The sequence below is a fragment of the Aquarana catesbeiana genome, linkage group LG02, assembly GCF_042186555.1.
Source record: "Aquarana catesbeiana isolate 2022-GZ linkage group LG02, ASM4218655v1, whole genome shotgun sequence".
Lineage (NCBI taxonomy): Eukaryota > Metazoa > Chordata > Amphibia > Anura > Ranidae > Aquarana > Aquarana catesbeiana.
In genome coordinates this window covers 71,289,178-71,310,490 of record NC_133325.1, presented here as the reverse complement: position 1 = coordinate 71,310,490, position 21,313 = coordinate 71,289,178, and the positions used below count along the sequence as shown (strand labels likewise).

At 45.2% G+C, this 21,313-nt stretch overlaps 1 pseudogene; it reads left to right on the top strand.

The window, feature by feature from the left end:
- Positions 1-5,379: 5,379 nt before the first annotated feature.
- Positions 5,380-21,313, top strand: part of LOC141126956 (phosphatidylinositol-3,5-bisphosphate 3-phosphatase MTMR2-like) — an 84,089-nt pseudogene continuing 68,155 nt past the window's right edge.

Sequence of the window (21,313 nt, the reverse complement as noted above, 5' to 3'; positions counted from 1 at the left end):
GATCCTTCAGGGTTGTGTGTGCTTGGTGGCGGTCTTGATGTGGTCTATGCTGTCCCTGTCTTGGTTTTCCTCTGATCCGGGAGCTGCGACGCGCACTGCGGGCGTTCCCTCCCTGTCTTCCTGCAGGGGGGGGTGCACGCGTATTGCGTGCCGACATCACACTTTCTACGCCGGCATCAGTTTCTGTGGCGCTGCATTTGCCGACGATTATTCTACCTACGAGCGCTATGGGACCCGGTTTGGTGTCAAACCACCAGGTGGCTCTTCCGCATTGGTGATGGCGTCTCCCCTTCCCTTTGCTCGCATATGTGTGACGTTGATGGGACTTTCGCGGCGATGCCCCTCTAGGCGCCATCTTTGGATGGTTCTAGCATTTGGCTTCTGCTTCTTCCTTTAGACACTATACACAGCCTACCTCCCTTTTTGGTTGGTAGGCTACCTTTCCCCCATATCATTCCTTCTGCATCCCACTTTTCACTTTCTGGTCCTGTTAGTCCACTTTTGTGGGTGCTCTTTTACCTCTCGCACACTCCCCTGCTTTTTATCACCCTTCTCTCTTTTTTGTGAAATTGCATGACCCTCATGCGATTTTTCACCTTTCTATTTTTTTTCCCTGTATGGTGTGTTTTCTTTCTCTTTGAACTCACCACCCCCTTTACTTTTCCAGGCAACAATTAGTGCTGGTTTCCTATCCATGATTATATATGGGAGGAGCCCAGGGAGTGTTGGGTGTTACTTATACCCCCACTGGACAGTGGCATCTCTAGCTTTCATATTTAGGGGGGGGCACATGGGGGGACAAGGACAAAAGTAGGGGGGCCAACCATAAAAACGCAAATATATATATACACATATACACACATTTTTATTAAAAAATAAATTCAAGAATAGAATGCACCCCAGCAGGAATCACAGGAGGCCATGATGTGCAAGATAGTTGAGGTCAGGTGTATGGGGGGGAGATCGATCCTGTGGGGGGGTGTCTGTCAGGGTCTCCCACCTTGTTCGGCAGACTCAGAGCTCAGCACTGTCAGCAGGACAGGACGGGTCCTCCTCTCTCTTCCACCTTCTCCTTCCTCCTTGCATTGCTGCTTCCTCCAGTCGTGGCTCGTAGGGGTCGGTCATGGTCAGTGATGTTGCTCCTGGCTAGGGTCTCCACTCCACTCCACAGTACTCTTTACTGCAGCCACCAGGTGCGCCCAGGCCAGCCACGTGATGTGGTGTCCAGGCAATATCTGACCGCGATGAGAGTTGATGTAGCACGCAGGCTCAGGCGGGCTGCGCTGCTCTCCTCTCCTTAGACTGACTCCACCCCCCCGGGAGCAGGAGCAGGGAGCTTGAGCACACAGCCGCCGCCTCGCAGCGGACTACACTACAACTCCCATAAACAACAGCAGCGGACGGAGGCTGTCGTGCGGCGTCACCTGGGCTAATAGCTAGCCCCGCTTACTGGCTCAGAGACTGACAGCCATACTAGTGAGTCATTCAAGCGGGCGGACTGTCTGCACTCGGACAGCCGCAGGCGGCTATTCGGTTATTATGGTAACTGACATTCAGACAGTACTTAACTTGGGGGAGGAACATGGGGGGGGGGGACACAGTAAAATTGGGGGAGTCATGGCCTCCTCAGGCCCCACCCTGGTGACGCCCATGGAGCTTGCTCAGGAATGGCAGCAGGCAGATATGATTAGATCTACAAGCACAGTGAGGAGAAGGCTTTGAGGATGGCCTGGTGTCAAGGACAGCAAAGAAGCCAGTTTTCTCCTGGAAAAACATCAGGGACAAACTGATATTCTGTAAAAGCTACAGAGGTTGGGTTACAAATAAAACATATTGTTCGATTTTCCATGACTTTGGATATAAGACTATGTATTTTTGTATACACCATGGAAGCTTCTTTTGTTTGTTATATATGTTAAACAAAATGTAAAAGCTGTATGTACAATCGCCTCAATAAAAACTTTTATGGAAAAAAAAAAAAAGCTACAGAGGTTGGACTGCTGAGGACTGGGGTAAAGAAATTTTCTCTGATGAATCCCCTTTCCGATTGTTTGGGGCATCCAGAAAAAACCTTGTTCGGAGAAGAAAAGGTGAGCGCTACCATCAGTCCTGTGTCATGCCAACAGTAGGGCATCCTGAGACCATTCATGTGTGAGGTTGCTTCTCAGCCAAGGGAGTGGGCTCACTCACCATTTTGTCTAAGAACACAGCCATGAATAAAAAATTGTACAAAAACATCCTCCGAAAGCAACTTCTCCCAACCATACAAGAACAGTTTGGTGATGAACAATGCCTTTTCCAGCATGATGGAGCAGCTTGCCATAAGGCAAAAGTGATAACCATGTGGCTTGGGGAACAAAACATTGACATTTTGGGTCCATGGCCAGGAAACTCCCCAGACCTTAATCCCATTGAGAACTTGTGGCCAATCTTTAAGAGGTAGATGAACAAAAAAACAAATTCTGACAAACTTCAAGCATTGATTATACAAGAATAGGCTGCCATAAGTCAGGATGTGGCCCAGAAGTTGATTGACAACATGCCAGGGAGAATTGCAGAGGTCTTGAAAGAGATGGGTCAACACTGCAAATATTGACTCTTTGCATAAACCCTTACAGACCACTTTGACCTACAGGTAAGCCTAGATTAAGGCTTACCTGTAGGTCCAAGAAATATCTCCTAAACCTACACGGTTTAGGAGATATTTGCAAAAAGACAGGCACCGCTGTCTACGGTGCATGCGCCGTAGACAGCGGCGCGCAGGCGCACTGAGCATGCCGCTGCTGACGGCGATATGCCGTTAGTGGCGGCTCCCGTGCGTATGCGCGGGAGTGACGTCATCGCGGCTCCGGCCAATCACAGTGCCGGAGCCACGATACCCAGAAAGAAGATGGACGCTCCGTAGCAGAGGGGACAGCGGTGACATTGCAGGCTCCTGTGTCAGGTAAGTGACACTTAATGGGCTACTATGCGATGCATAGTAGCCCATTATGCTTTACCTTTGCAGGGAAACAAAGAGGAAGTAAACCCATCAGGGGTTTACTTCCTCTTTAATGTCATTGTCAATAAAGGCCTGACATTTATGAAATGTTTGTAATTATATTTTAGTATACCATAATAACATCTGACAAGAAGATCTTAAAACACCAAAGCAGCAGGCTTTGTGAAAAATAATATCTGTGTCATTCTCAAATCTTATGGCCACGGCTATACATATGTCCCCCCCCCCTCTTCACATATATCAAATTACATTTTCGCTAAAAACACACTAAAATCATTATTAGTAGACACAAACACAACAAAACTCCAGCAAAAGCTCTGTATGTGAATGAGGTCTTGGGGCTGGTGCTGTGGCCTGTACAATGTGAGTCAATGTTTTTTTATGTGGCTGGAGCTGTGTGCAGGCAGCTTTTGTTACCCTATGGGGATGCAGTAGCTGTATGAACACAGCCGCAGGTCCTAATTTGACAGGTGTGTGTGTGTGTGCGGCTGTATAATCCCCAACACAGTGTGCATTCAGGGCCACCCCCACACCTGCCACCTGCTATGGTTGAGCTGCACGCACCAACCGCTACCCCCTTTAGCAACAGAGGCAGTGGCTTTGCAGCCATGGCAGAAATGATAGAGCGCAAAGGATATGTTAATGAGTCCCTAATTTTTTTTTTTATTATTTTTTAGAATTTAAATTTAAATTTTTTTTTTTTTTAGAATTTAAGTTTTTTTTTATTTGTTTATTTTACATTTTTGTAACTGCCGTGTTAGTGGGGGGTTGGCAGCAGGGGGATGGGGGCACAAATTCTAGAACTGATCCCCTTGCTGTGCAGCCAGAGGGAGAAAGAAGAAGATGATCCGGCAGCACTAATGGGGGAGGTACAAGAGGATCAGTGTCTGCAATAAGGCAGTACAGCCGGCCCTCCCACTCATAAGGTGCCTGGGCCCCCTTTTGAACTGCTGGGGCATGGGCCTGGTACAGGAGGGCTGGCTGTACTGCCTTGTCAGCAGCCCTGCCCTTTTACCCCAACACTCTTCACCCCCTGCAACCCAAATATACCAACACTCTGCACCCCCAATACTTCAACATACTGCACCCTCTGCAACCCCACCTCTCTGCACCCCCAATACCCCACATCTCTGCATCCCCAATACCCCACATCTCTGCATCCCCAATACACCAACACTCTGCACCCTCTGCAACCCCACCTCTCTGCACCCCCAATACCCCAACATTCTGAACCCCCAATACCACACCTCTCTGCACCCCCAATACCCCAACATTCTGTACCCCCAATACCCCACTTCTCTGCATCCCCAATACCCCAACATTATGCACCCCCAATTCCCCCCCCCATTTCCCCAACCTCTCTGCATCCCCAATAATCTGCACCCCCATTACCCAACCTTTCTGCACCCCCAATACCCCAACATTATGCACCCCCAATTCCCCCCCCCCATTTCCCCAACCTCTCTGCATCCCCAATAATCTGCACCCCCATACCCAACTCTCTGCATCCCCAATACCCCAACTTCCTTCCCCCCAATTACCCCACCTCTCTGCATTCCCAATACCCCAACACTGTACACCCCCTATACCCAACTGTCTGCACCCCCTATACCCAAACTCTCTGAATCCCCAACACTCTGCATCCCCTATACCCTAAAACACTGCAACCATCATACCCCAACACTCTACACCCCATATACCCAACTCTCTGCACCCCCTATACCCCAACACTCTGCATTCCCAATACCCCTACTTTCTTTCCCCCTCCCACCTCTCTGCATCCCCAATACCCCACCATTCTACACCCTGCCCCCCCATTTCCCCAACCTCTCTGCATCCCGGATACTCTGCACCCCCATTACCCAACTCTCTGCACCCCCATTACCCAACTCTCTGCACCCCCAATACAACACTTTGCACACCCCACACCTCCTATTACACATCACTCCCAGAATTCCCCAATATGCTCTCTCTGTAGCCATCTGTATTACATCTCACCCTGTGTCCCTCCACCCTTACCCTGCACACCCCACACTGCACCCTCATTACAGCTCACTCTGCATCCCCAATACCCCCACCACACTTCATCCTCCCTGACATAAAGCGCCCCCTGCTGGTCACATCTGGGCTGTTCCCATTTCCAGGATTTGGGAGAAAACTTCAGAAACCAAAGCGGAGTGGTCACATGACCTAGTAAGAGCAATCCGTAGAAAAGTGTGATTTGTGACCAATGGAAATGCTGGAGCGCCCGGCGGGGTGTGGTTAGGAATACGTTGGAGAGGTGAACATGACTGTAATACAGGTGAAAACCTCAGTCCCTCCCCCTCCTCCTCCCAGATACTACTACGGCGTGCACGCGCTCCGGCGCGTCTCCGTGCGTTGCCGCGCGCCCCCTACATTGAATCACTTGTGTGTGTGTGTGAGCGCGCGGGGGGGGGCGAGTTCTCGCGAGAAGTGTCGGAGGATTCCGGGAGAGGTGAGGAGGAAGCGTGGGGGGGTGGGGTGTCAGAACTACTCGGGTCCCTCTTATAGAACTTGTCCATGACGTCACTGATCACAGACACCACTCAGGGCTGGCAGCATTGCTGGGACTTGTAGTGCAGTAGGAGGTGACAGGTGCAGTGTGTGGGGGCGGAATAAACTGTATGGAGAGACAAACACTTGTATTTTGTAGATTCGGATGGAGTATTTAAGGGTTAAAGTTCCTGCCGGGGTGTTCTGTACTGTCTGTATACCATAGAGGGGCTTCCCTTCACTTCCTGTCCCAGGGACACCACAGGAAGTCCCCCAGAGTGTGGGGGGAGGGGGTCCCCTCTTAAACTGGTGGTGTCCCCATTGGAAGTGTTCTCACTCTCATGACAACGTTAACCACGCCTATTTTTCAAACTTGTTCACAAGGTAAAATCTTTTTTTTTTTATAGAAAATTATTAGAACCCCAAACATTATATATATATATATATATATATATATATATATATATATATACACATATACATTTTTTTTTCAGACACCCTAGGACAGTGCTGATGAACCTTGGCACCCCAGATGCTTTTGAACTACATTACCCATGATGCTCAACTACACTGCAGAGTGCATGAGCATGATGGGAAACGTAGTTCCAAAACATCTGGCGGTCGTTGTAATACTTTATGTCACACCGTATTCGCGCAGCGATCTCACAAGCGCAATTTACAAAAAAAATGCACTTTTTTTTTTTTCTTAAATTAACCACCTCCCGTCCGCGCTATAGCCGAAAGACGGCTGCAGCGCGGACCTACTTTGTCAGTAGGACGTCCATAGACGTTCTCCCGTGCTCAAGCAGGCCTGCGCGCCCCGCTCTGTGATCAGCGAGTCTATGAGACTCGGCTGATCGCAGATCGGAGTAAGTGGTCGATACATTACCACCTGATCAGCGGATCATGTGATGTAAACAGAGCCGATAATCGATTATTTTTTCTCCTCACGCGAGAAAAAAAAAAAAAAAAGCCGATCACCGGCGGCTGTGAGAGGGACATCAGTCCCGATCATGGAGAGCCTCTGCAGAGGCTTCTGTGCCCACCAGTGCTGCCTACCAGTGCCCACTAACGCCACCCATCAGTGTCCACAGTGCCACCTATAAATGTCACCCATCAGTGTCACTCATCAGTGCCCCTCAGTATCGCCTTATCTGTGCCCATCAGTGTCGCCTTATCGCTGCCCATCAGTGTCGCCTTATTGCTGCCCATCAGTGTCGCCTTATCTGTGCCCATCAGTGTCGCCTTATCTGTGCCCATCAGTGTCGACTTATTTGTGCCCATCAGTGTCGCCTTATCTGTGCCCATTAGTGTTGCCTTATCTGTGCCCATCAGTGTCGCCTTATTTGTGCCCATCAGTGTCGCCTTATTTGTGCCCATCAGTGTCGCCTTATCTGTGCCCATCAGTGTCGCCTTATCTGTGCCCATCAGTGTCGCCTTATCTGTGCCCATCAGTGTCGCCTTATCGCTGCCCATCAGTGTCGCCTTATCGCTGCCCATCAGTGTTGCCTTATCTGTGCCCATCAGTGTTGCCTTATCTGTGCCCATCAGTGTCGACTTATTTGTGCCCGTCAGTGTCGACTTATTTGTGCCCGTCAGTGTCGCCTTATCTGTGCCCGTCAGTGTCGACTTATTTGTGCCCATCAGTGTCGCCTTATCTGTGCCCATTAGTGTTGCCTTATCTGTGCCCATCAGTGTCGCCTTATTTGTGCCCATCAGTGTCGACTTATTTGTGCCCATCAGTGTCGCCTTATCTGTGCCCATCAGTGTCGCCTTATCTGTGCCCATCAGTGTCGCCTTATCTGTGCCCATCAGTGTCGCCTTATCTGTGCCCATCAGTGTCGCCTTATCTGTGCCCATCAGTGTCGCCTTATCTGTGCCCATCAGTGTCGCCTTATCTGTGCCCATCAGTGTCGCCTTATCTGTGCCCATCAGTGTCGCCTTATCTGTGCCCATCAGTGTCGCCTTATCTGTGCCCATCAGTGTCGCCTTATCTGTGCCCATCAGTGTTGCCTTATCTGTGCCCATCAGTGTCGACTTATTTGTGCCCGTCAGTGTCGCCTTATCTGTGCCCGTCAGTGTCGCCTTATCTGTGCCCGTCAGTGTCGCCTTATCTGTGCCCGTCAGTGTCGCCTTATCTGTGCCCGTCAGTGTCGCCTTATCTGTGCCCGTCAGTGTCGCCTTATCTGTGCCCGTCAGTGTCGCCTTATCTGTGCCCGTCAGTGTCGCCTTATCTGTGCCCATCAGTGTCGCCTTTTCTGTGCCTATCAGTGTCGCCTTTACTGTGCCCATCAGTGCAGCCTCATCAGCGAATATCAATGAAGGAGAAAAATTACCTGTTTGCCAAATTTTATAACAAACTATGAAACTTTTTTTTTTTTTTTTTCTATTTCTGTTTTTTTTGTTTGTTTTGCAAAAAATAAAAACCCAAGTGGTGATTAAATACCACCAAAAGAAAGCTCCATTTGTGTGAAAAAAATGATAAAAATTTCATTCAAGTACATTGAGCATGACCGCGCAATTGTCATTCAAAGTGTAACAGCACTGAAAGCTAAAAATTGGTCTGGGCAAGGAGGGGGGTGTAAGTGCCCAGTAAGTGGTTAAAAAATAAAGCAACAGTAAAGTTAGCCCAATTTTTTTTCTATGAAAGATAATGTGAAACATTTTCTTGTGAAAGATAATTTAATAAATTGATGCCCAACATGTCACGCTTCAAAATTGCGCCCGCTCGCGGATGGCGACAAACTTTGATCCTTAAAAATCTCCATAGGCGACGTTTAAAATTTTCCACAGGTTACCAGTTTTGAGTTACAGAGGAGGTCTAGTACTAGTATTATTGCACTCGCTGTAACGATCGCGTTGATACCTCACATGTGTGGTTTTCATATGCAGGCGCGACTTACGTATGCCTTCGCTGCGGGACGGGGCGCTTTAAAAAAAACATTTTTTCTTATTTATTTTTTATTTGTACACTGTCTTTTTTTAAAAAAAAAATTTGGGTCACTTTTATTCCTATTACAAGGAATGTAAACATCCCTTGTAATAGAAATCAGCATGACAGGACCTCTTAAAGCGGAGTTCCACACAAAAATGGAACTTCCGCTTTTTGGAACCCTCCCCCCCTCCGGTGTCACATTTGCCACCTTTCAGGGGGGAGGGGGGTGCAGATACCTGTCTAAGACAGGTATTTGCACCCACTTCCGGCATACACTCCCATGGGAGTCTATGCCTCTTCCCGTCCCGACCGCGCTGTCTGCTGGGAAACACACAGCTCCCAGGAGAGAGAGCGGGGACCACTTGGGACGCGCAGCGCGACTCGCGCATGCGCAGTAGGGAACCGGGAAGTGAAGCCGCAACGCTTCACTTCCTGACTCCCTCACCTAGGATGGCGGCGGCAGCTGCCGAGAACCGAGCGGGTTCTCGGCGTCCCCCGCCAACAGCGCTGGACTCTGGGACAGGTAAGTGGCCATGTATTAAAAGTCAGCAGCTGCAGAATTTGTAGCTGCTGGCTTTTAATATTTTTTTTTTTTTAGATGATGTAGGTGGACCCCCGCTTTAAATATGAGATCTGGGGGGTCAACAAGACCTCAGATCTCATATTTACACTTAAAAGCAAAAAATAAATAAAAATTAGTTTTTTTTTTTTTCCAATAAAAAAAATGTCCCCTTTGAGAGCATTGGGTAGAATTGACGTTTGACGTCGCTTCCGTCATCCAGTGTTATGGAGCGGAGTGGGGGTCATCTTTCCCTCCCTCGACTCTGTGTCTCTGAGGGGAAAGGACCCCTATCATCTCCGGTAAGCGTCGGAAACCACCAGGGATGGGCGGGGCACCTGTCCCACCGCCGATAAAAGTGATCTTGTGGCGAATCCCCCGCAGAGACCACTTTTATCTGTTGACGGACCGCCCGCTGTTTAAAAATATACCGCGGTTATGGCAGCTATCAAACAGCCACCATATAATGATGGCGGGCGGTCCATAAGTGGTTAAACTAGAACTAAAGGTCAACTTTTTTTATATATCATTTTGGATAGCATAAGGGAGGGTTCTAACCCCTGTCAGGTTTCTTTTTGCCATTTGTATCCCATTGGGGGGAGGGAATTTACATTCACTTCCTGTCCCAAAACCAAAACAGGAAGTGAGAGGAAATCCCTGCACAGTGAAGGGAATCCCTGGTTGTCACTGGAACTAGTGTCTTCAGTTACCCTTTATTGTCCCTTTCAGATAGGTGGTGTGTTCACTGCCCTTTGAAAGTGAGTGTGGCGGGTGGTGCCACCTGTCAAACTCTTTAGCCCGAGTTTAACCACTTCTGGTATGTCGCTGGGCCTTTGCTGGTTATCCCGGGATGATGCCTGCAGGTACCATATGTTTTTGTTTTGTTTTTTGTTTTTAGAGCCGGCGTTCTATCAGAATACCGCTACCCATCAGAAACGGCAACGGAAGTGACGTTCTGTGGCAGCCATCTTGGAACACCCCGCACTTGTCCACAGTAAGCCTACAGTCAGAAGGCGGCAAAGCAGACATCTTTTTACACCCACCGAAGACTTGCATCTCACACTTAATTTTAACCAGTAAATTCCGCTTTTTTAGTGGAATACAGTATTTGGAAGTCCGTGGCACTGTTTTGATGTTGAAATGTAAGTGCCGGTTCACACAGGGGCGGCACGACTTGCAGGTCGCCTCACCGAGGCGACCTGCACACGACTTCAGCGGCGACTTGCAAAACGACTTCTGTATAGAAGTCAATGCAAGTCGCCTGAAGTCGCCCCAAAAATACTACAGGAACCTTTTTCTAAGTCGGAGCGGCTTGCGTCGCTCCTATTAGAACGGTGCCGTAGTACAGAACGGGACGCGACTTGTCAGGCGGCTAGGTCGCCTGACAAGTCGCCCCTGTGTAAACCGGCACTAAAAGCATCGGCAAGCCTGCTGATCTCACAGGTTTGCTGATCTGACAGAACACCGCTGCTTTTAAAATTAAACATCAAAACAGTGTCACAGACTTCCAAATACTGTATTTCACTAAATAAGCGGGATTTACTGGTAAAAATAAGTGTGAAATGCAAGTCTTCGGGGGGTGTAAAAATATGTCCGCTTGCTGCCATCGGACTGCGGAAGAGTGCAGGGTGTACCAAGATGACCATGAGGGAACGTCACTTCGGTTGCATTTTCTGATGGGTAGTGGTTTCAGATAGAACACCGGTGTTCTTTCAGATTGGCGAACCCTTTAGATAATGTAACGGAATGGACGTTCTGTCAGCTGCGCATGCGTTCCACTGCTACCAGGTTTGCTAATCTGACAGAACACCTGCATCAGAAGAAGGCAGCGGACATCTTACTACACCCAGCTACCGCTTGAATTTCACAGTAATTTTAGCAATAAAGTGAGCGTATATAAATAAATATAGTATAATGACATCTGTGATGCCGTTTGCATGTTTAATCTTGAAAGGCTAAAGGTTTAGCACTGAGCAGGGAGCAAAAGAGTAAGTAAAACCCATCAGGATTTACTTCCTCTTTAAGGTTTGGTGGCTGTCACTTGGCAACTCGAAGTTTCAGCTCCCTCTATAAATTTTCTATAGGACTAAGGTCTGGAGACTGACTAGGCCACTCCATGACCTTGATGTGCTTCTTCTTGAGCCACTCCTTTGTTGCCTTGGCGGTATGTTTTAGGTCATCCATGACCCATCTTCGGTGTTCTGGCTGAGGGAAGAAGGTTCTCATGCAATGTTTTACAATACATGGTCCTGTCCATTGGTCTCTCAATGTGGCAAAGTCAGCCGGTATCTTTAGCGGAGAAACAGCCCCAAAGTATAATGTTTCCACCTCTGTGCCTGACTGTAGGGATGGTGTTCTTAGGGTCATAGTCAGCATTTTAATTCCTCCAAACAGGTGAGTCGAGTTAATACCAAAGAGTTCAATTTTGGTGTCATCTGACCACAGCACCTTCTCCCAATCCTTCTCTGAATCATTTAGATGTTCATTGGCAAACGTCAGACAGGCCTGTACATGGTCCTTCTTGAGGGGGAACGACCTTGCGGGTGCTGCAGGATTTCAATCCATGGCGGCATATTGTGTCACCAATGGCTTGTTTGGTGACTGTGGTCCCAACTGCTTTGATATCATTCACAAGCTCCTCCCGTGTAGTTCTGGGCTGATCCCTCACTTTTTTTCTCATGATCCTCCTTACCCCATGAGGCGAAATCTTGCATGGAGCTCCAGACCAGGGGGGCAATTGATGGTTATTTTGTATTTCTTCAATTTGCGAATAATCGCTCCAACAGTTGTCTCCTCACCAAGCTTCTTGCTGAAGGTCTTGTAGCCCATTCCAGCCTTGTGCAGGTCTACAGTCTTCTCCCTGACGTCCTTTGACAGCTCTTTGGTCTTGCCCATGATGGTGAGGTTTGAATAGAAGAAGGAGATTCTGTCTACAGGTGTCTTTTATACACATAAGGAGCTGTTGTTAGCAGCACCTTCTTGACGAATTGACAGGACTGATCTGTGTACCACATGAGCAAATACTATAGACCAGTGATGGTGAACCTTGGCACCCCAGATGTTTTTGAACTACATTTCCCATGATGCTCAACTACACTTCAGAGTGCATGAGCATCATGGGAAATGTAGTTCCAAAACATCTGGGGTGCCAAGGTTCGCCATCACTGCTATAGACAGTCTGTGGGAGCCAGCATTATTGTTGGGCGGTAGGGGATCAAATACTTATTTTACTCACTGGACTTCAATTTATAACATTTGTATCATGTGTGTTTTTTTTTTTCTGGATTTTGGTTGATATTCTGTCTCTATCATTTAAAATACACCTATGATAACAATTATAGATCCTTCATTTCTTTGTAGGTGGGCAAACTTACCAAATCTGCAGGGGGATCTAATAATTATTTCCCCCACTGTATTAACAGACCAAAAGAGGTCTTATATAATTACTGGCTTCTTGTAAGTTCATTGATCAGGTAATCAAAAGTGTTTGATGCATATATAATTATTAAAAGAAGCTGGCAACACCCTTTTTAAATATAACTTTCCAGAGCAAATGTTGTCTTGTTCAGCATCTTCTGCTTTATGTAGAACAGTGTGATCTCTATTTGGTGCAGAGAGAAGACACTAGATGAACAGAAGAAATGCTGAGTGGAGGATTACAAGAGAGGAACTGAGCTGTCCTTGTTACTTCTGGAACTGCATCACCAGGACGGTCACGGTCTCCGCAGCTGTGATGATGTCATGATCATGTGACCACACCCCACGGGGACAATCTTCTGAGCAGGCAAGCAAAGCAACACACACACACTACCAAGGTATTTTATATTTCCGTATCATACAGTATGTTGTGGATAGACCACCCGTTATGAGAGAAATATTCCTTGCTGAGCTCTCCTACTAAAAATACTGGTTGCCTGGCCTTCATGCTAACCCCCTGACTTCCATATGTAAGGCGACTAACCAAAAATAAGTTTACAATTACTTTCACACTGCCAGCGCCCGGGCGTTGTCGGTAAAGTGCCTCTATTTTTAGCTAAGTTTTTAAAGAGCTTTTCGGGCCGCCAGCAGGGGGGTTTTAACCCCCGCTAGCGGCCGAAAAAGGGTTGGGCGTTTTGGCGGCGCTGCCCATTGATTTCAATGGGCAGGGGCGCTTTTAGGATCGGTGTATTTACCGCTCCTACATCGCTGCAAAGAAGCTGCTTGCAGGACTTTTTTTGACATCCTGCCAGCTAGGGCTGGGAGATTTTCTTTAAAAAAAAAAAATAAAAAAATCTGCGATTTTCCTAAAAAAAAAAAAAAAACTCGATTCACTATTTGAATCGAGTTTTTTTTTTTTTTTTTGTCGACACAGCGTCTGTCCCGAGGAGCTGCGGGCAGAAGTTTTTAGGGGAGGCCGTGGCTTCGGCCTAGTCCACGGCGTCTGGCCTCACGGACTAGGCCAAAGCCGCGGTCTCGTCTAAAAACTCCTGCCCGCAGCTCCTCGGGACCGGCGCGTTGAAAAAAAAAAAAAAAAAAAATCGAAAAAAAACGATTTGCTTAAATTTTGAATCGATTTGACCTCTCAACTCGATTCAAGATTTAAATTGTTTTTTTTCCCCCAGCCCTACTGCCAGCGCAGCGCCCCAGTGTGAAAGCACTCGGGCTTTCACACTGGGATTGCAGCTGAGGCCTTTTTCAGGCACTTTACAGGCGCTATTTTTATCGCTAAAGCGCCTGAAAAATGCCTCCAGTGTGAAAGGGGTCTAAAGAGTAACTTTTTTTTATATAATGAGTTTTATTAAATCCTAATTCCTATCACTTTAAATAGTTTGTTTGGGCCAAGCTTATGAGAAAATTTAAAATCGCTTTTTTTTTTTTTTTTTGTGAATTCTCTTCCAGAGCTCTTCTAAGTTTTTTTTTTTTTGGTTATTTGGAGACGCAATTAGTGTTCACCTGCCCGCCACCTGCTGTTGAAATCTTGTGTTATACCATAACCATAAAATACAATGGCGTGGTAAACACTAGCCTTCTGTTCTTTACAATGGGCTGAGGGAGGTGAGGGGGGCTTTAAAACTGCAGCAATACAGAAATCCCTTTTAAAGCATATTTCCACCTCTGCAGCCAATTGTTAGAAACTCCACTTTGTTTGTTATGTGTTCTCATTCACACAGCACTACAAATGATAACTGCAAAAAATATTTCTTACCTTTTCTACTCTTTAGGCAGCTTCTGTTGTTCTGACTAACTTAAAATATGCTTATTTATAGACAGATTGGATTGAAAGTGCATTAACATACAATGTACCACCCGAGCCTTGACAACTTTAACCACTTGTTGACCGCCTTTATAGCACTTTTACTGCTACAGGGCAGCAGCTGTCCGAAAGATCACGTGTGTGTATATATACGTGATCCTACACTTCCGCCTGCAGAAAACGTGCGCTGCCGGCGGGCCACTTCTGCTGTGATAATTTACAGCAGGAACTAATCTGCGGGTCCCGGGGGCCCAATGTCCTCCAGCACCCGGCGATCATTAGGCTTACTCAGTTCTCTGTGTTCTACTATGTAAACAAGGCTTATCTCAATTCTGACATAGGGGAAGGGACGATCCTGTGTTCCTGCAAAGTAGGGAATAGAATCGATCTCTTCCCCTAGTGAAAGCAGCACACTGTGTACACAAAAACACTGGCTAGGCGCACAGTTAACCCTAGGTGTTCTACCCCTTCCCAGCCAGTGTCATTAGGACAGTGCATATTTTTAGCACTGATCACTGCATTAGTGTCACTGGTTCCCACAAAGTTTCAAAAGTGTCAGTTAGTGTCTGATAGATAGATCGACTTGGGTACAATCAGCCTGCCCATTTATGGATCGAAATTTGACCAGTCCCTGCTGAACCAGCCAAATTTCAATCCATGTATGGTTGGCTTAACACTTTTGTTAGGAAAGACACTGGAGGAGATTTACTAAACTGGAGCACTCAGAATCTGGTGCAGCTGTATATGGCAGCCAATCGGCTTCTAATGTCAGCTTTGACAATAAAACCTGAAAGCTGATTGGTTTCTATGCAGAGCTGCACCATATTTTGCACTCTCCAGTTTGGCTCGGTTCACACTAGGACGACTTGTCAGGCAACCTAGTCGCCTGACAAGTAGCGTCCCGTTCTGTACAATGTAACCGTTCTAATCGGAGCGACGCAAGAAAAAGGTTCCTGTACTTCTTTTGGGGCGACTTGAGGCGACTTGCATAGACTTCTATACAGAAGTCGATTTGCAAGTCGCCGTGGCAGTCATGTGCAGGTCGCCTCGGTGAGGCGACCTGCAAGTCGTGCCGCCCCTGTGTGAACCGAGCCTTTTAGTTAATTTTTTTTCCCCCAGTGTGTACATCTAGTGGTATAACAAATTGTGAAGATCTGGCAGCACAGTACAGACAGGGTTAATTATGGTATACTTAACTCCCCAGCCCCCTCCTTATTACATACAAGAGGAAAGATAGGTAGGATTTTGGAGTTTTCAGAAAACAGCAATTAAAAAGGTAAGCAGCAGTTTTTAAATATTTTTTTAAACGTTCTTATGCGAATAGGAACATGTAACCAGATATAACGAAGGTGTTATCCCAAATTGGCTACAAAGGTGGAAGTACACTTTGAAGCTTATATAATTTTTTTTTTTTTTTTTTTTTCTGGGAACCTGTTACCTCTATTAATAATAGGCCTATACTCAGGAACTGTGCAGAAACTCAAAGGTTTCTGGAATGATTTTGGATTAGGTGCCATACCAACCTAGACTCATAACTGCACAAAAATAATGTGACTTTTTGAGAATCTCTGGATTTGGATAGTTCTAGGACTTTGTGATTACATTTTTTATCTCTTGCTTTCAGTAGACTGATATTGCAGATGTCTTGTCCAATCTTGTTTAATGTGGAAACAGACCCACTTGCATTTACATATCATTTCTCTTGTATTGTGTAATGTGCCCTGAAAGCATTATGCAGAATTCTGCCAGAAAAACTTGTGATTGGTGAATGACTTGGTGCTCTGTTCATGTCCCAAGGATCTGCTCCTGAATAGCTGGGTTTTTATAGGCCAGGTGCGGCCCTGCATTCAGAAGGCTCCGTTATTGTGATTTTTACCTTTCTGCGGTTTTAGGTCCCAAAATGCTTGCTGGAATGGAAGAGCTGCTCCTGTTGCCTGGAGAGGTGGTAAAAGATATGGGTAAGCAAAATACCTTTCTATTTATAAATCGGGGCATGACATATGTGATGTTAAATAAAGTGCAAAATAAGTCAGTCAAAAAATGCGCAGGAATAGTACCTAAAAAGGATATGCAAAAATATTGCTTGCTGACATAAAATAAAACCTTAATGCATAATATGGATCATAAACATATCAAGTGAAAAAAAATCCTTGAAGTCACAAGACGGGTGACGAAACAGGGCGGGGCTTGGTGACGTCATTGCGCATGAACAGGAAATCACTAGCTTCACAGAGCCAAGACACGGCAATATCCAAGTGACGAATAAGGGGCTCACACACCCTGATTGTTTTAAGTGTAATGTTTTTTAAACAATTCAGCACTGTGTCAGTTTGTCTGATTTTTATGAGCACCTTATATATGAGGAATACTGCATAACGGAACGAGTGTCCCTGGAACAGGATCCCAGCTGCCAGCCATTGGAATATATACCCCTTAAAGGGGAAGGCTTACAGTGACCTGTGGAAGGTCTGTATGTGAGGTGAGCGCATAGTTTGGATGGTGAAGAGGCACTGGAGGTGATTTGTGATAAACGCCACATGCGCAGAGGAGTTTTTTTTTATTCAATGAACTTTTGGTCACGGCTGATTTATTTATATATTATATATACCATATTTATCAGCGTATAACAGGCGCCGGCGTATAACTTGCACCCCAAATTTAAGGGGGAGGTTTAAGGAAAAAAACTTACATTTAAATGCCCATCAATGCAGCCTTGTCATTGTCCATCTGCAGCCTTGTCCATCATTGCAGCCTTGCCCAGTGTCCATCTGCAGCCTTGCCCCAGTGTCTTTGCAGCATTGCCCAGCCTCATTGCAAGCTGATTATTTAAAATTGGCGCCGATCTCCGCTGACTGTGAGCGGAGAGGAACGAGCGCAGCCGACATATACAAAGCCGAGTGTACTCGGCTAAGCTCGGCTCCTCTCGCAGTCCCGCCCCTATGATGGACATAACACAGGTCCAATGGCGGGGCTGGGGGTGACTGTGAGCGGAGCCGAGTACACTCGGCTATGTGTATATCGGTGGCGCTCCGCTTCGCTCACAATCAGCAGAGATCGGCGTATAACATGCACGATTTTCCCCGGATTTTATGTATATAATTTTTTATTTATTTTGATCACATAGACTGATATTATTAGATTTTGATATTTTTTCACGTTTCTATGTTTATAATCCATATTATGCATTAAGGTTTTATTCCTTGTCAGCAGGCAATATTTTTGCACATCCGATTCCCTTTTAGGTACTATTCCTGCACATTTTTTGACTTCTAAGGTTATTTGCTTATTTTGCACTTTATTTAACATGGCATATTAGAGGGGTAGAGCTTTACCATGTACTATTTGAGTTTGTGGGAACACATCTACGTGTACAGCAGCAAACCCCAACTTTGAGTTGTTTTTTTATGTATTTTTTGCACATAGTAGCGGAGGGGATCAGGCACTAAATTAAATAATATATAACGTATAAGTCCCCTTCCACGTGGTGGGGGGACCCTGCCAGGAGTCTGCCTACTCAGCAGGGAATCTGTCTGCTGATCCCTGCTGAACAAGCAGATGGCTGGTTCATGCTTATGCAGAGCAGACACAGCCCGCTCTCCTCTATAGGCGGTCAGATGTAAACAGACTGCCTGTCCATTTACACCCGACTGCCATCCGATCTGTTAGACGAATAAGGAACAGATCCCCATCCATCTGTTTTTATCGGATCAGTTCGGATGTCGGCGGGTGTAAACAAGCACATGTCCACTTACATCCGCTGCTCCATAGAGGATAATGGAGAGACCGATTGGTCTGCCTGTGTGAAAGGGACCGAAAGTGATTAATCCTAATGATGGGCAAATGGGAGCTTCCACTGTCACCTGTAAAGCCTGTATACATAGTAGTTACTTCTTTTGTAAAGCACCCAGCTAATTATAAAAACTAAACGCTGCTTTACAGAAACAAAATGACCCGCTATTATCGTCTCTCTATCAGTCCCATCACATTCTGTAGATAATTGGGAGGCAAGTGGTTGCTTGTGTTGTGAAGACGTCATGCTTATGCTGGCTTTACCAGCTAGTGAGACACCTTGTTTCAGCAAGAATGAACAGTCTACAAAGTTGTAGAGCTGCACGATTCTGGCTAAGATGAGAATCACCATTCTTTTGCTTAGAAAAAATAAAGATCACGATTCTCACGGCGTAACATCATCTTTCACATTATACAAAAAAATTGGGCTAACTTTCCTTTATTTTTTTTTATTCATTAAAGTGTATTTTTGCTCAAAAAATTGCATTTGAAAGACCGATGAGCAAATACAATGTGACATAAAATACTGAAACAACCACCATTTTATTCTCTAAGGTCTCTGCTAAAAAATATATATGCAAAAATTCAAAAATTAATAATGCGCCAACCACAAAGCAAAGCAGCCAACACCACAATCAGACAAATTGTACAAAAATAAAATTAAAAACAAGTGTGGCGCTAAAAGAAAATGTCCTTTATTGGGCAAAGCCAAACAGAATGGTATCTGGAGGGCAAAATGCACAATAAAGATTATTAATGAAAAAAAGTCCTACAAGGACTAAGAATTAGTTCCAGAAACAATACAACATGGATGGCTGAAAAATGTGTGAATCCATAAATTATGTACCGTGAAAGGTATAACTAATATGTGCTATAAGGAAACGGGTAGTATGAAAAGAACCTCAAAATCCAAACAAAAGGAAAAGGTCTTCATAAAACACTGTGAAAAGTAAATATGATGTGCAACACTAACATATTGTACATGAAAAAACGGTATGTGTATGTGTGGGGGATTGTGCACAACACAAATAAATATAAGTTGGTATAAAGAAAACCAAATATGCTATTACAATAAAAAGTCCATCCAAATTGGAAAAATAAAGTGATGACACTAAGTCCAAATCATGTATTGGAAACAACGATCAGCAACCACTGAATCAACTGAGACAGGACCAATGGATCCAAAGATGGCATCCACAAGTTGCGATCTTGAACATCTGTGTAAATGATGTAGGCAAAAATACCCTTACCGGATAGGATGGACTCCCAGTCAGCGACTTGAGAGTCAAACAGGCTTGTGTAAAAATATGGAGGGTAGTTCCTGGTCCCCGACAGCTGGAGGTATTAGAAGAGTGGCGATGTTCACCGACCTGATCACTCCGATCTCACAGACCCGTCACTCCATAGGTTGCAATGGTAGGTACCTATTGGGACTCCGGCTCCATAGGAAGGATGTCACTCCTCAGAGATGATGGGAAAAGAAAAGAGGCTTCCCCATAGTATAAATCAGCTAAAAAACCAGCTTTATTAAAATAAAATAATAAAAGCACTCAGGCCCTTATATAGCAAAATAATGAAAGTAGCGCTAAAATACAAATGGTGGCAAGACAGGCATCAAAAACCCTACGCGTTTCGTCCGATAGGACTTCTACTGGGGGCATATACCCCAGTAGAAGTCCTATCGGACGAAACGCGTAGGGTTTTTGATGCCTGTCTTGCCACCATTTGTATTTTAGCGCTACTTTCATTATTTTGCTATATAAGGGCCTGAGTGCTTTTATTATTTTATTTTAATAAAGCTGGTTTTTTAGCTGATTTATACTATGGGGAAGCCTCTTTTCTTTTCCCATCATCTCTGAGGAGTGACATCCTTCCTATGGAGCCGGAGTCCCAATAGGTACCTACCATTGCAACCTATGGAGTGACGGGTCTGTGAGATCGGAGTGATCAGGTCGGTGAACATCGCCACTCTTCTAATACCTCCAGCTGTCGGGGACCAGGAACTACCCTCCATATTTTTACACAAGCCTGTTTGACTCTCAAGTCGCTGACTGGGAGTCCATCCTATCCGGTAAGGGTATTTTTGCCTACATCATTTACACAGATGTTCAAGATCGCAACTTGTGGATGCCATCTTTGGATCCATTGGTCCTGTCTCAGTTGATTCAGTGGTTGCTGATCGTTGTTTCCAATACATGATTTGGACTTAGTGTCATCACTTTATTTTTCCAATTTGGATGGACTTTTTATTGTAATAGCATATTTGGTTTTCTTTATACCAACTTATATTTATTTGTGTTGTGCACAATCCCCCACACATACACATACCGTTTTTTCATGTACAATATGTTAGTGTTGCACATCATATTTACTTTTCACAGTGTTTTATGAAGACCTTTTCCTTTTGTTTGGATTTTGAGGTTCTTTTCATACTACCCGTTTCCTTATAGCACATATTAGTTATACCTTTCACGGTACATAATTTATGGATTCACACATTTTTCAGCCATCCATGTTGTATTGTTTCTGGAACTAATTCTTAGTCCTTGTAGGACTTTTTTTCATTAATAATCTTTATTGTGCATTTTGCCCTCCAGATACCATTCTGTTTGGCTTTGCCCAATAAAGGACATTTTCTTTTAGCGCCACACTTGTTTTTAATTTTAAAAAATATATATATATAATGTTTAGGGGTTCTAAGTAATTTTCTACCAAAAAATCACTTTAACCACTTGAGCCCCGGACCATTATGCTGCCTAAGGACCAGAGGTCTTTTTCCAATTTGGCACTGCGTCGCTTTAACTGCTAATTGCGCGGTCATGCAATGCTGTACCCAAACGAAATTTGCGTCCTTTTCTTCCCACAAATAGAGCTTTCTTTTGATGGTATTTGATCACCTCTGCGGTTTTTATTTTTTGCGCTATAAACGGAAAAAGACCGAAAATTTTGAAAAAAAATGATATTTTCTACTTTTTGTTATAAAAAAAATCCAATAAACTAAATTTTAGTCATACATTTAGGCCAAAATGTATTCGGCCACATGTCTTTGGTAAAAAAAATGTCAATAAGCGTATATTTATTGGTTTGCGCAAAAGTTATAGCGTCTACAAACTAGGGTACATTTTCTGGAATTTACACAGCTTTTAGTTTATGACTACTTTATGTCATTTCTTGAGGTGCTAAAATGGCAGGGCAGTACAAAACCCCCCCAAATGACCCCATTTTGGAAAGTAGACACCCCAAGGAAATTGCTGAGAGGCATGTTGAACCCATTGAATATTT